Raw genomic sequence first — 12788 nt, forward strand, 5'->3', positions numbered from 1 at the left:
ACCATCTCTTCCACACTCCAGGCTGCTGCTGGGCCAGTCTTGCAATGCTGATCTTATTTGTGACTCTGCAGCTGAAAACACTTTTGTGGTGCCTTGATGCCTTTGGGGGTGAAGCCCAAGCTGCCAGCCCACCATGCTTGTTGTCTCCACAGGGCTCGGTCCTCGCTGACCTAGCCGGAGCCCTCCATCCCCACCATGGCCGATAAGCTTCTCAGCTTTTAGGAACAGCTATCCCTCTTCTCAGAAGGGCACCCACCTGACGCCCACCACCACCCCACTGTGGACCTACACAACACCGGCGTATTTATTGAGTGAGTCAGCTCCACAGATCTCTTCTGGGAAGCCTTTCCTCACATACCACACCCCGAGCAAACAGACCACATCCTGCGTTTGTATCTTTCGATAGACTTTGATCCCTGCCACTGCGCCTGAACAGTTAGTTCTGTTGCTTACTTCTTATACATCTGCCACCATCTTGACAAGGGAGACATCCAAATGAAAATTAACAACAACAACAAAACAGCTCACCTTTATTGTTTGCCAGTGCCAGGCACTATTCAAGGCACTTCCATACCTATTATTAACTCACTTAATCTTCACAACACAATGAAGAAGTTTCTCTTATTAGCCCATTTTACAGATGTCAAAACCAAGGCACAAAGACATTAATAACAATTCCAAGATCAAGCAATTAGTAGTAGGTAGTTTATGCTCAGAGTTTAACACAGTGCTGGTATATAATAGGTGCTCGGTAAGTTCTGTGGGGCTGAAATATATCGTTTGTGGTTGAAGTACACCAAATTCAGTTGGATTAGAGGCCAGCCTCTCCCACCCTGGTTAAGGCTCTTCAACTTTGGATCATTAGCTTGTATTCCAGGCCGAGGCCACATGGTGTGGGACTCAAGCGGGTGCGCGGCTAACACGCATTCCCCCTCCAGCTTCTCAGTTGGTTGTTCTGTGAATTCATAGCATACAAATATTTTATGACTGCATTTATTCTTCATAACAATATGAATGAGCAACTGAATAAAAGCTGAATCCCTTGTGAAGCCAGAGGAAGAGTGATTAAATTATAATCATCCTGGATTAATTAATCTATAATATTTGCTCTTTATATGAAAGAAGAAAATCAGCCTTCAACATAAAGGTTATGTACTCCTGAGGTCTGTGTCTTAATAAAGGAAAGGCTTGGGGAAAAAACTTGACAAGCCCCCAAGATACGACATGTTGTAAATGTAGACAGAAGGTTATTACTGATATAAAATATATTCAATGTAATTATCAGCCACAACAAATAATCAGAGCAATGATAATGAATAATTAACATTTTTATACTCCTATAGTAATGTGTCTAATAGATAACTGCACAACATTGAATTAATTTATTGTGCTATAGTGCTTTTAGTAATGAAAATTGCCTAATCAAAACATCTCTTCCACGGTATTGCCAGATATTGGCAGAAATCACCGATAAGGTTTATTTCTTTGTTTTCAGATCTCATTGTAGTAGAGATGCTGTGAAGTATTTAGAAAAACCTAAGTCGAGAAATTGCAGGAAGAATAAACTCAAGGCAAGCTATAGATCTCAGTTAAGGGCGAAATAAATTTAAAAGACATCACTTTTGATCCTTGGCATTAAGGGTTAATAAGGGTGTAGGAAGCAGTTGTGCTTGCCTGAGAAAAAAAGGCTGTACACAGGAGAAGGGGTCTTGTGAGTCAGACTCACAAAGGTCTTCCGTGGGTGTCCCTTTATGCCCCTCTTCCTGGGGTCTTCTTTTCTATAAAGCAGGAAAGGGAAAGATGACCTTCATCAGCAATTTCACTGTGGAGTTCAAAATCCCGTCATTTTGCTCACATGTTGGACTGTAATGATCTATTTCTTACACCCGCCTTCTGCATCAAGCTTGGCAAGGGCCATCTTCTGTTCATCTTTTTATCTTCAGGGCCTCACTCAATGCCTGGATCCTCAGTGAAATCATTGAGGAATAAATGAATTGCAAGCCTATCTATGTCTACTGCCGGTGGGAGATATAAATGTTAATGGATCTAACATGGTCATAATCTCATCCCTTTAGAATCTATTAGCTAAAGCAAGCCTGGTGGCCGAAGATATTGAGGAGCAGTAATATGTGAACAATGACTGATTCCACTTCTATTAAGGATTCCTATGAAGCACAAGTCAACAAATACAGGAGCCCCCTCTTCTGAATGTGGAGGGAAGTGCTACCTAGCAGGGTATAACATCAGTTAAGACTTATGGGGAGAGACCAAATGGCGTCTTAGACCTCCTCTTCTTGTTGTTCTTACCAAAGGTTCTCTATAGCAGCCTCTTTTCGAGCTCTAAGGTGCATACCAATCACCTGCAGATCTTGTTAAAATGCAGATCCAAATCCTGCAGATGCCAAGTGCAGCCTGAGATTCTGCATTGCGCTCAGAGGCTCCCAGGTGATAGTTCTTCTGCTGGTCTGCAGATCCCAGGTGCAGCCTGAGATTCTGCATTGCGCTCAGAGGCTCCCAGGTGACAGTTCTTCTGCTGGTCTGCAGATCCCACTTTGCATTGCACAGATCTGTAGGACCTCTCTGTCTCGGTTTCATTCTCTGTTTAGGTGCTTTTAGATATGTTTATGTTTGCAAGATACATACATAAGGGACAATCTGTTGGTTTCAATTTGCCAGGATATGGTTGTCTTTCTAAAGAAGCTACAAAGGAATCGACTTTGTTCAGCCGGTATCTGAGGAGTCCAACTGTGCATACAGGACCTAAAGAGAAACAAACAGCTTCGTAAGTGCTAAGCGTATATGCTAAATGCACATCTATGGTGTGACTGTGTCTCATTTTCAAATGTAGTGGAGTTGCACGGTATGTGGTCTGTGACAACCAGAACATGCCTGCCGATGTAGCTTACGCATCCTCCTCACATTAGTATCTCTGCATTATTTTCACGCCAACCACCAGAATTTTGTCCGAAGAGTGGAGGAGATAAAAAGAATGAAAGCAAAAGAAATAACCAAATCTATCATAACAACTACCTTACTCAGGGCCTAGTTCTGTGACAAGCCTTTTACCTGCCACTGAGGCAACTGAGGGGACTTAGGAATCAGACCAAAGTCATAGGTCTTAGATATTGCAAAGTCGAGAATTAACTTCATAGTTTGGACAACTGCAGAGACTGTCCAGGCCCCGTGACTTGGTCACAGTGGTCTAAGGGACTATAAGACCAGAAAGTATACAACAGACATGCAGCCTATAAGGGCTTACACTTTGATAAATGACATAAAGCATACTCATGACAAGAGAAATCACTATGGCTCTGTGGATTCACCCCAATGAGGGGAGGGCCCAACATCAAACAGCCTGGCAGAGAAAGAGGAATCATCGCAAACCAGGATTGCCACTGAAGGCTTCAGGGAGATGGTTAGGACCAAATTCGGCTCTAGGGACTGAAGTGATAATTGGATTTCAATAAGGATGGAGCAAGAGGAGGGCCTGAGCAAAGGTGGACATGAATAGGGCTTCAGGGAGCAGTGAATGGAGCAATCTGGCCAGACCAGAGAATTCTGTGTGCCCTAGGAATGTGGTTCCCCAATCTGGCTCTGCATCAGACTCCCCAGTAGAATGAAATCAAAACACTCCCAGCCTCCCTTTCCCCTAGACTGATGGCATCAGCCTCTCCCCGATAAATCCTTGCCAATGTGATTCCCAAGAAGTTGCCTACATGGATAGGTGATTGGCTTCTGGGAGTGCTCTACCAGCCCAGGAGTCTGTGGGGGTGGGACATGTGTCCTTCTTCTCAGGATTCTCAGCCTTAGTGAAGTGGCTGGCATGGAGGAGGGGCTCAGCACGGCAGAAGAAATGGACCAGCGTGGCCCCAGGAAGGAGCGAGAGATGAGGAGGCTCTGCTTCGAGAATCTTCAGAGAACGGTTCAACCCCGGGGCTCTGCTAGTGGAAGAGGAAACTTGGAAATGTCTTTCCACAGAATAACCCCATCTCAAGTGTGTGCGAGTTGTGGGCCCTTTGGCCAGGAACAAAAGTGGGCTGCACCAACCCTGGCTGGACCCGAGACCTCTGTCCTGCCATGCCTGGGACTGAACCAGGGCCTTGAGATGAACTTGGTGAAGGAGGCAGAGCTGTACTTAATGAAGAACACATACTTTTCTCTGCTTTTATGCCGAAGGCAGCCCTGACCCCCTCTCAGCCTCCGTGAGGACTCCTAATGCAATCCCTTTAATTCTTGTTTTCAGATTTCTTGAGGGGTCCAACGAAATTTGAAAAGAGGAACCTCCATGTTTAGCCACTATTGATTTATTTTGGTTCCGGTTGGTCGATTTTTATATAAAAACAAAGAACAAAGTAATTCTCCAGGGCTGGCCTGAGCTGATTACATTAGAACCTGTTCTACCCCGTAGAACTGGGGAGGGCCTGATTTCTATCTGAACAGCGAGTCTAAGACCAAGAATGATGCAGACACACCAATTAGAGGAAAAAGAAAACTTAAAGCAAATACCTGGATGTTTGGGAAGTAAAATTCTGCTACAGAAGGAATGAGGCAAGCAAATCACTTTCACTGCTGAGTCAAAATCTCGAATCAATTGGTCGACCTATACCGGTTGAATGTATTACTCATCGATCCTCTGGATATTCCCAGTGTAGACACACAGCTTCAAAGATACGTCAGTTAAGAACTGGCTATAAGTGACTGCAATCTGAAAAACAATGGCTTAGATGATTGAAGCACAAGTGAGTTGTCTGGAGGGAGGTCAGGCAGGGATGTTAAAATGGCTTCACAAAGCCATCAGGGACCCAGACTATTCCTGTTTTCTGCTCTATCATCCTTTACCCTCTGCTTGTTGCCTCATAGAGATAAGACGGCTGCTCTACCTTCACTATTGCTTCCAAGATCCAGGCAGCAGTAGAGAAGATAAGAGGCAGAGGGGCACGTGCCAGCTGAGTGTGCTCTCTTTTTAAGGAGATTGCCCCAGAAGTTCCACCCAAAACTTCAGCTAATATCTCATTGACCTGAACCGTTCCTAGCACCTCATTTGCCATAATCAATATATCAACCATGTCCGTCAATACGAAAGTTTCCCGTATGCCCATTCCCGTTGATCCTCACTTAAAGCCCTACCGCCAGGCAACCACTGATCCCTGCACTTTCTGAAGGGATCAGACCATCATTCAGGTTTGAGAAAGTCCAAGACAGACTTCAAAAGTGGAGGACAGTGACTCTAGAAACCACAGTAAAATGCATATGTGGTCCTGGGGATTATGGGTCTTTGCTGTTGGCAGGACATAGGTGGGTGAAGCTATGGGATCTGATATGATAAGACAGAAGAATGGAGAAAGGAGCAAAAGAGATGAGGAAGTGAGAGGTAGGAGAAGGAGAGAAAAGAAAGAGGGAGTACTCATCAGACAGATGAGACTGGTCCAACAAAGCTTCACTGAGGATTTGCGACCTGCGAGATTCTAAAAACCGTGAGCATGGTTTCCAGGGGCAATGGAGAAAAAGGGCTTCCCAGCAGACAGAAGCACAAGTGCAAGTGCATGGGAGCTTGAGAGAGTATGAACTGCAATTAGTTCTAGCAGGACAGACCATAAAAAAGGTAGCCAAGTGAGTGAGGATCACACGTGACATTGTAAACCCTGTACGTTGGGGAGAGTCATTAAAAGATTTCAAGGATGGGGAATCATAGGATCACATTTGCATTCTAGAATGGAAAGCCTGGCTGAAATCTGTAGGTAAGATTGAAGAACAGCAAAATTAAGGAGTTAGAAACTGGTACAATGAATGATCCAGGTGAGAAGCCACACGGGTTGATATGGAGATAGAGCGGGAAGAGGGAGGAACGGACTCTAGTCAAGATGGTAAGGAGGTAGAATAGGCAGGTTATGTAGATTAAACAAGGTCACATGGCAAAGAAGAGGCGGAGTGGAAGTTTAAACCTGGCCATTTGACCTTGAGCAAGTTACATAATCTTGGGCCTCAATCTCTTCATTTGCAAAATAAGGTTAATAATAGTACCTGTTGTTGAGATAGTTCTCCATGGGGCTCGAGTTTCTGCACATCTTGTTGAGCAATGCACTGACTGCCTTTTGTTTTGGACTATCTTTTCAAGGATGTTTCTAAGCCTTGGAAGATAGAGATCATGTCTCTCTCCAGAGTGAAGGGTAGGCATGTTTATTGCCCATTATAAAAGATTCAGGTCCCCTAAGCTCAGGGTCTATCTCCTGCAACTCAACCCACTGTGGGTTCAGGTGTCATCTGGCCCTCTTTGTACCATTCTGTGGGAATTGTCACAAAAATACTGATATTCTGGCTAGTTCTATTGCTGTGAGTAACATTGTTCTTTGTCTTTAAGCCAGAAATCTTACCAGCATCCAACAAATGCTGGCAGGCTAACTTGTTAGCTTGAAAGCAGGATTAAGTCTTACTTGATGCTTCATGGTTCCTACCACTTGTGTCACAATGATTATTGTGATTAATTGGGTTTATACTTGTAGAGCCTTTGACCAGTGGCTTATGGTAAGCACTCAGTAAGGGTCTTATGACCGAGGTGGCAAGCATAGTGTCTTTCTTTTTTTTTTTTTTAAGATTTTATTTATTTGAGAGAGAGAGAGAGAGAGAACACAAGCAGGGGGAGAGCAGAGGGAGAGGGAGAAGCAGGCTCCCCACTGAAAAGGGAGCCTGATGCGGGGCTTGATCCTAGGACCCTAGGATCATGACCTGAGCTGAAGGCAGATGCTTAACCAACTGAACCACCCAGGCACCCCTGCATAGTGTCTTTAGAGTATGCCTCCTGAAGCCTGAGTCCCTGCGTTCAAAGCTGGCTCTGCCACTTATGGGGCATAAGAATTTGGGACTGTTACCTCACCTCTGTGTCTCAGTTCCTTCTTCTTTCAAATATATATAATAATAATAATAATGATAACTACATCACAGAGCTGTTATGAGGTTTTATTGAGATGATGCACATACAATGCTTAGACAGTATCCAGTATATAGTGAGCTTTTAATGAAGTATAGCCATTATTACTATGTTATTGTTTTTGCAGGAGACAAACCATTATCTATAGAAATAGAATCATTAATTGACCATATTTCAAGAAGTTGTTAACCAGCATTGAAACTTTGTGGATATCAGTTTAATTACAACCTTAGGATGATGGTGATGATGATGATCACTAACAAATACTGGGCATTTTTATATGCTGGGCACTATGCTATTACCTTTATATACTTTATCTCAATCTGCAAAGCCATCCTCTGTGATATTATTATTTTGATTGTTATTTTACTAAGGAGAAAACTTAAGCCACTTGCCTAAGGAATTGGTTGGAGTACTGACTCACACCAAGAATATCTGTTTGGGAATCCTATGAAGAGATAAAAACATTGTCTCAAACTACAACTGACCCCATGGCAGCAATGTGGTGGCTTGCATTCCAATTTCAACCAAAGAAACTCATAGTAGACCTCTGGGTTAGTCACACCTGGACCACTTACTTTAACATCGCCAACTTCCTTGACACCTCAGCAACTACTGTCCAGGAGCCGAGATGACCTAGGAACTTATGCCGCTTCTCCAGTCCTCCAGGAGGCAATGAAGCAGCAACCCACTGTGCCCGTTAGGGTACTTTCAGCTGCAACAAACAAAAAATTCTAAATTGAGTAGTTTAAACAATGATAAGCATTTATTATCCCATAAGATTAGTTAATTCAGCAGCACGATAATCACGCATGGACCTAAGTCCTTTGCATCTGTCTGTTCTATTACCATTACACTTTTTGGTCCCAGTACATATCATCTCCCCATGACACATTCATCTGAATTATCTCTCTTGTTCATGCTCAAACCAATCAGTGGCAAGGAATGTGACGGTCTAAAGACTATTTTAGACCAATCAGCATTCACACCCAGAGGGTGGAGTCTACCTCCCCTGAACCACATGGCTACATAGATGAACATGCATACTGGAATCTAATGGGACACCATTTGGAAGGATTGGTTGTTGGTTAAGTAGCCAGTAATGTTTCCTATAGCTAATTGGAAAAAAAAAATGTGTTGGTTCATTAAATTTCTCTAGCCCATATAGAGTGCTTGTCTCTCTGCCCAACATTTGATTAGCATAGCTAGCACTTTTCCAGATAAAGTGAGCGTATAAATAAGGAAGAGAGAAATGCACCGTCTGTGCTATCTGCCAAGCTACCATCCAGAGTTCCGTCTGGGGGATCCCCTTCAATTAGTGGGCCCTTCCAGACATGTCCTAATCATTTTGACTCCTAGTGAGAATGGATTAGGCTCAAGCTAGGAGCACTGATACCTATATACTCCCAGTGAAACTGAGGCTCAGATACATATTGTGTAACTTGTGCAAGGATAAAAAGTGATAACCTGAGATTCAAACCTACATAATGGACTTGTGTATCCCAACCTCTTTTACTACTTGGGAATGGGGGGAGGGGGAAAAGAAGTGGAAAAGACTTAACATTTTGTTTCCCAAAATCGGCTTAATGAGCATATATAAAACCCCTAGAGCATAGGAGGCACACAGAAACAGAGAGAAGACTTCAGAAGGCTCACTGAGAGGTGCAAAGATTCACAGCAGGCAAATCTAGGATGGGAGCTGGACCAGACTGGGACTCACAAGAGAAGATGGTGAATATTTGCTCCTAAGCAACACGGCACTGTAAACAGTATTTTTCTTTTGTTAAAATTATCGCTTGTATATCTAAAAGAGAAAGTTAAAAAACACACACACACACACACACACAACTCAGTCTCCAAATCACGTTGTTGGTTTTTGTTTTTGTTTGTGTTTTTTTTTAAAGAAAAGCATTAAAACTCTGCCTGCAGCAATTAAATATTCCCAGATACCCAAGTTCTTCTGTTAACTTTATTGAACAAGTGGAGACCCACGTTAGCAAAGTCTTTGCCTTTTTATTAAGCCACCTCCTCAGCATCTTTCTTAGGTGATTTGAAAAAGTGGTTTGGGGTCTCCCTCCTTCAGATTTTCCCTATTTTTCTGTGCAGATGTCTATCTGGAAGCACTCCGAAGCTGAGAAAAGGTGAAAAGCAAATACTGAACAAAACGTTAAAACCACTAAGAATTTATCATTTGTTCCAAATACAAAAAAGAATTCCTAGATTAAAAAAATGTACATTTTGCAAAATCAAGAAGAGCTGCATAACCCATAACAAATTAAAAATCATTGCTCGCGTCTTGATCAAGATGCACAGCAGTTTGACCTAAGATTTAGATTATGCATATCCCATCGGATGCTTGTATTTGATTTAATTTTTTTTACTTGAGTATAGCTGACACACAGTGTTACATTAGTTTTGGGTGTAAAACAGGGTGATTCAGCATCTCTATACCTTATTCTGTGCTCACCACAAGTGTGGCTACCATCTGTCACCGTGCAATGCTATTATAATACCATTGACTATATTCCCTATGCTGTGCCTTTTATGCCTGTGGTTCCTTCATTCCAGAACTGGAAGCCTGTATCTCTCACTCCCCTTCATCCATTTTGCCCATCCCCCACCCTCTCCCCTCTGGGAACCATTAGTTTGTTCTCTGTATTTATAGCTCTGATTCTGCTTTTTGTTTGTTATTCACTTGTTTCATTGCCTCTATTTGATTTTCATCTTTAAGCAAAATCTCAAGTTATATGGATGGGCTACTGAAGATTTCAGAGTCTGAGTCAATAGCATTCATTACCATGAAAAAGATTATTATTACCCTTTACATTTGGGAAGTACTGTTCATATGCATTTATCCAATAGGAAGCATTCATCGATCACTGATATAAATATTATACATTGTGTGCCTGTTGGCAAGCCAGGAGCAGACTTCAAATAATTGGGATGTGACCTTGGTAACCCACAGTGGAAGCAGATGTATCCTGATTAGTAAATTCTATCTCTAATCCAAAGTGAATGACACTTGGATTTCCTGAACAGCTTAAGTTGAATGTCAAAGATGAGCCCTCCTCAGGAAGTAGAGTGAACACTAGGAAATTAATCAGGCCAAAGAGAAGAATCAATAATGTACAGAATAGGAATGGAGCAAGAAAGAAGGGGTCGGGAGGGTGAAGGAAGAGCCCTTCTCTAAGCCACTCCAGGGAGTGAGACATCACTGGTGTGGAGAGACTCCTTGGCCATCACGCCATCCACCATCCTTTATCTTTATTTTGAGTGAGTTCAGAGCTTGGAGCTGTGGGTTGACTACCTGCGGTCCCCCAGGTAGTTGGGCTGAGCCAAGTTTCCTGAATCCCAGCCAGTCGTTCTCAGTTCTCAACTCATCTTCTCTTACCGAAATCTCCTAATAATTCCCTCTGCTCAGGAAATCCACATCAACTGGGTGGGTCTTGAAAAAGATACATCATGGAATAGAGAATTTCCAAGTTGGAAGAAACGTCAGTGATCATCCAACCCCTTCCCTTAAAAATGGGAGTTGGAGGGCTATAAAGGATTCATGAGCTGTCCACCATCACCTCTTTTCCAGCCTTCTCTCTGGAGAAGTGATATGGAAGGGAAAGAAAGAAGGGAGGACGGCCGGCATCTTTTATCCCAGTGGGCACCTCTGCTTCCTCCCTCACTGCTGCCTCAGCTCCTCGCTCACTCCATCTCTTCTCACGTGATGAAAATCAAAATAGGTGGAGAAGCCTGGGAGCCTTCCACTTATTCCACTCCCTCTGCCCACCTTCTCAACCCAGATATTAACTGCTGAATACCTCCTTACTCTCCTGAGCTGCCACCTCTTCTCCACTCTGCTCCTTCCTCCACATTCCTTACTTCTCACCTGCATTTCTGTAACAACCTCGACACCTCTCCAAGCTTGTCCATCTCCAATCCACTTTCCACACCTCCAGTGGGTGCATCTGACTATAGCACTTTCCAGATGAAAATCCTATCTTCAGAATAAAATTCAAACTCGCTGTCCAATTATACAAGATCTTTCCTGATCTGACTCCTGCCTTCTCCAGCTATACCCCCGTTACCCATTTATTCACTGAATACAGATAGATGGAGACTGGAATATCTGCCAGGCAATCTAAGCACTGAATGCACATGCACATACTTAGCCATACATTGCCCTTTACGATTCTGCTCTTGCCACATGGAATGGCTTACTTTTCCCCAAGGTGGCATGCTTTCTCAAACTCTGCTTAACTCCTGTGACTCTGACCCTATTTCTCCTTTCTCACTCCTACTTATACTTCTTTTTGTTTTGTTTTATACTTTTGTCATTGGCTTGGATACATTCTCCTCCAAGAATCATTCTCTCACCCCCTATGCTGAATAAATGACTGACATTTTTCCATAGTTCCCAGAGCTTTTCATACATTATAGAAATTGTTGGCTTCTCTGCATCCCCCATTAGCTGTAAGTTTGTAGAAAGCAAAGGTTATTTTTCTATCTCTGTACCCCTAGCACATGACCTGTTGCATAATAGCCTAATAGGCATTCAATAATTATTTGTTGAATGAGTGAATAGATTAATGTAGTCTTACCTCCCCGACAGATAGCTGTTAGTGCTTCTCAGCCTTGTCTGTGGCACTCAACTGTTGGGCTATACAATTTTATCTCTAGAGGATGTGAGGAGAGTTTATAGACCCAGGAAAAGAAAAAAAGGCTAAGGATTTTAGTACAAACCAAAAGAAGGTTGAAATGACAAAAACAATTCTTCTGCCGCTGTTTTCTGTGTAACCTTGGGCAAATCACCTCCTCCTTTTACCCTAAAGTCATATACATCATTTGACAACATAATTAACAAGTGCATCAGTACTGACTTCTAGAAAGTTAACCAGAGAAAACCTTTAGAAGAAAAGATGAACTCCAGTAGCAGAGGTCTGATAAAGCAATGAACCCCGAGTGTGTGTGTGCGCGCGCGCTCACACAAGCCTAGGAACTGAAGTGGGATAAAGAAAGGTAGTGAATCTTCATTTTCCGCATGTCTCACAGTAAAAGGAGAATATTTGCTTTACCTTGTTACCTTATGGAAGTTACTCAGTTTCTCTAAAGATTCATTTCCCCATGTTTAAATCCAAAGAATAGTCACTTAGCAGATTTGAGGAACATCAAGAAATGGAACAGAATAGTTGCACCATATATAGGAATTGTTGTGGTTCTTAAAAATTAAATTTGTTCTTTTCCTTGAAGGAGGAGGTGAACTATTGTAAAGAACAAAAAGAAACAAAAAAAAGCCAAGACCTCTAAAAATCTATTGGACTTAATGAACAAGTTCAGCAAGTTTCAGGATAGAAGATCAGTATTCAAAACTGAATTGTTTTTCTATACAGGAGCAACGAGCAAACAAAAAATAAAATTAAGAAAACAATGCCGTTTGTAATAACATCAAAAGGAATAAAATACTTAGGAATACATTTAAGAAAAGGAGGACAAAACTTATACTCTGAAAACTCCAAAACATTGATGAGAGAAATTATAGAGGACCTAAGTAAATGGAAAGACATCCCATGTTCGTGAATCAGAAGAGTAAATATGGTTAAAATGACAGTAATCCTCCTGCTGATCTATAGAGTCAAGGCAATCTCTGTCAAAATTTCAGCTGACTCCGTTACCTGAATTGACAAGCTAAACCTAAAATTCATATAGAAATTCAAGGGACCCAGAAGAGCCAAAGCAATATTGAAAAAGAAGAAAAAAGTCGAAGGACTCACATTTCCCAAATTTAAAACACTACAAAGCCACAGTAATCAAGACAGAGTGGTACTGGCCTGAAATTAGGTGTATAGACTGGTGGCATAGAATTAAGAATCTA

General features: G+C 42.3%; 1 long non-coding RNA gene across 1 annotated transcript; it reads right to left on the minus strand.

Moving 5' to 3' along the window:
• Nucleotides 1–1295: 1295 nt before the first annotated feature.
• On the minus strand, nucleotides 1296–6360 carry LOC141374878 (uncharacterized). Its single transcript, XR_012382048.1, has 3 exons — nucleotides 6022–6360; nucleotides 4507–4705; nucleotides 1296–2760 (listed from the first exon to the last, which is right to left on the minus strand). It is a non-coding gene; the product is annotated as an uncharacterized lncRNA (long non-coding RNA).
• Between the last annotated feature and the right edge of the window lie 6428 nt (nucleotides 6361–12788).

The sequence above is a fragment of the Callorhinus ursinus genome, unplaced genomic scaffold (assembly GCF_003265705.2).
Source record: "Callorhinus ursinus isolate GAN/ISIS: 27379988/994484 unplaced genomic scaffold, GSC_fseal_2.0 scaffold2, whole genome shotgun sequence".
In the NCBI taxonomy this organism is placed as follows: Eukaryota; Metazoa; Chordata; class Mammalia; order Carnivora; family Otariidae; genus Callorhinus; species Callorhinus ursinus.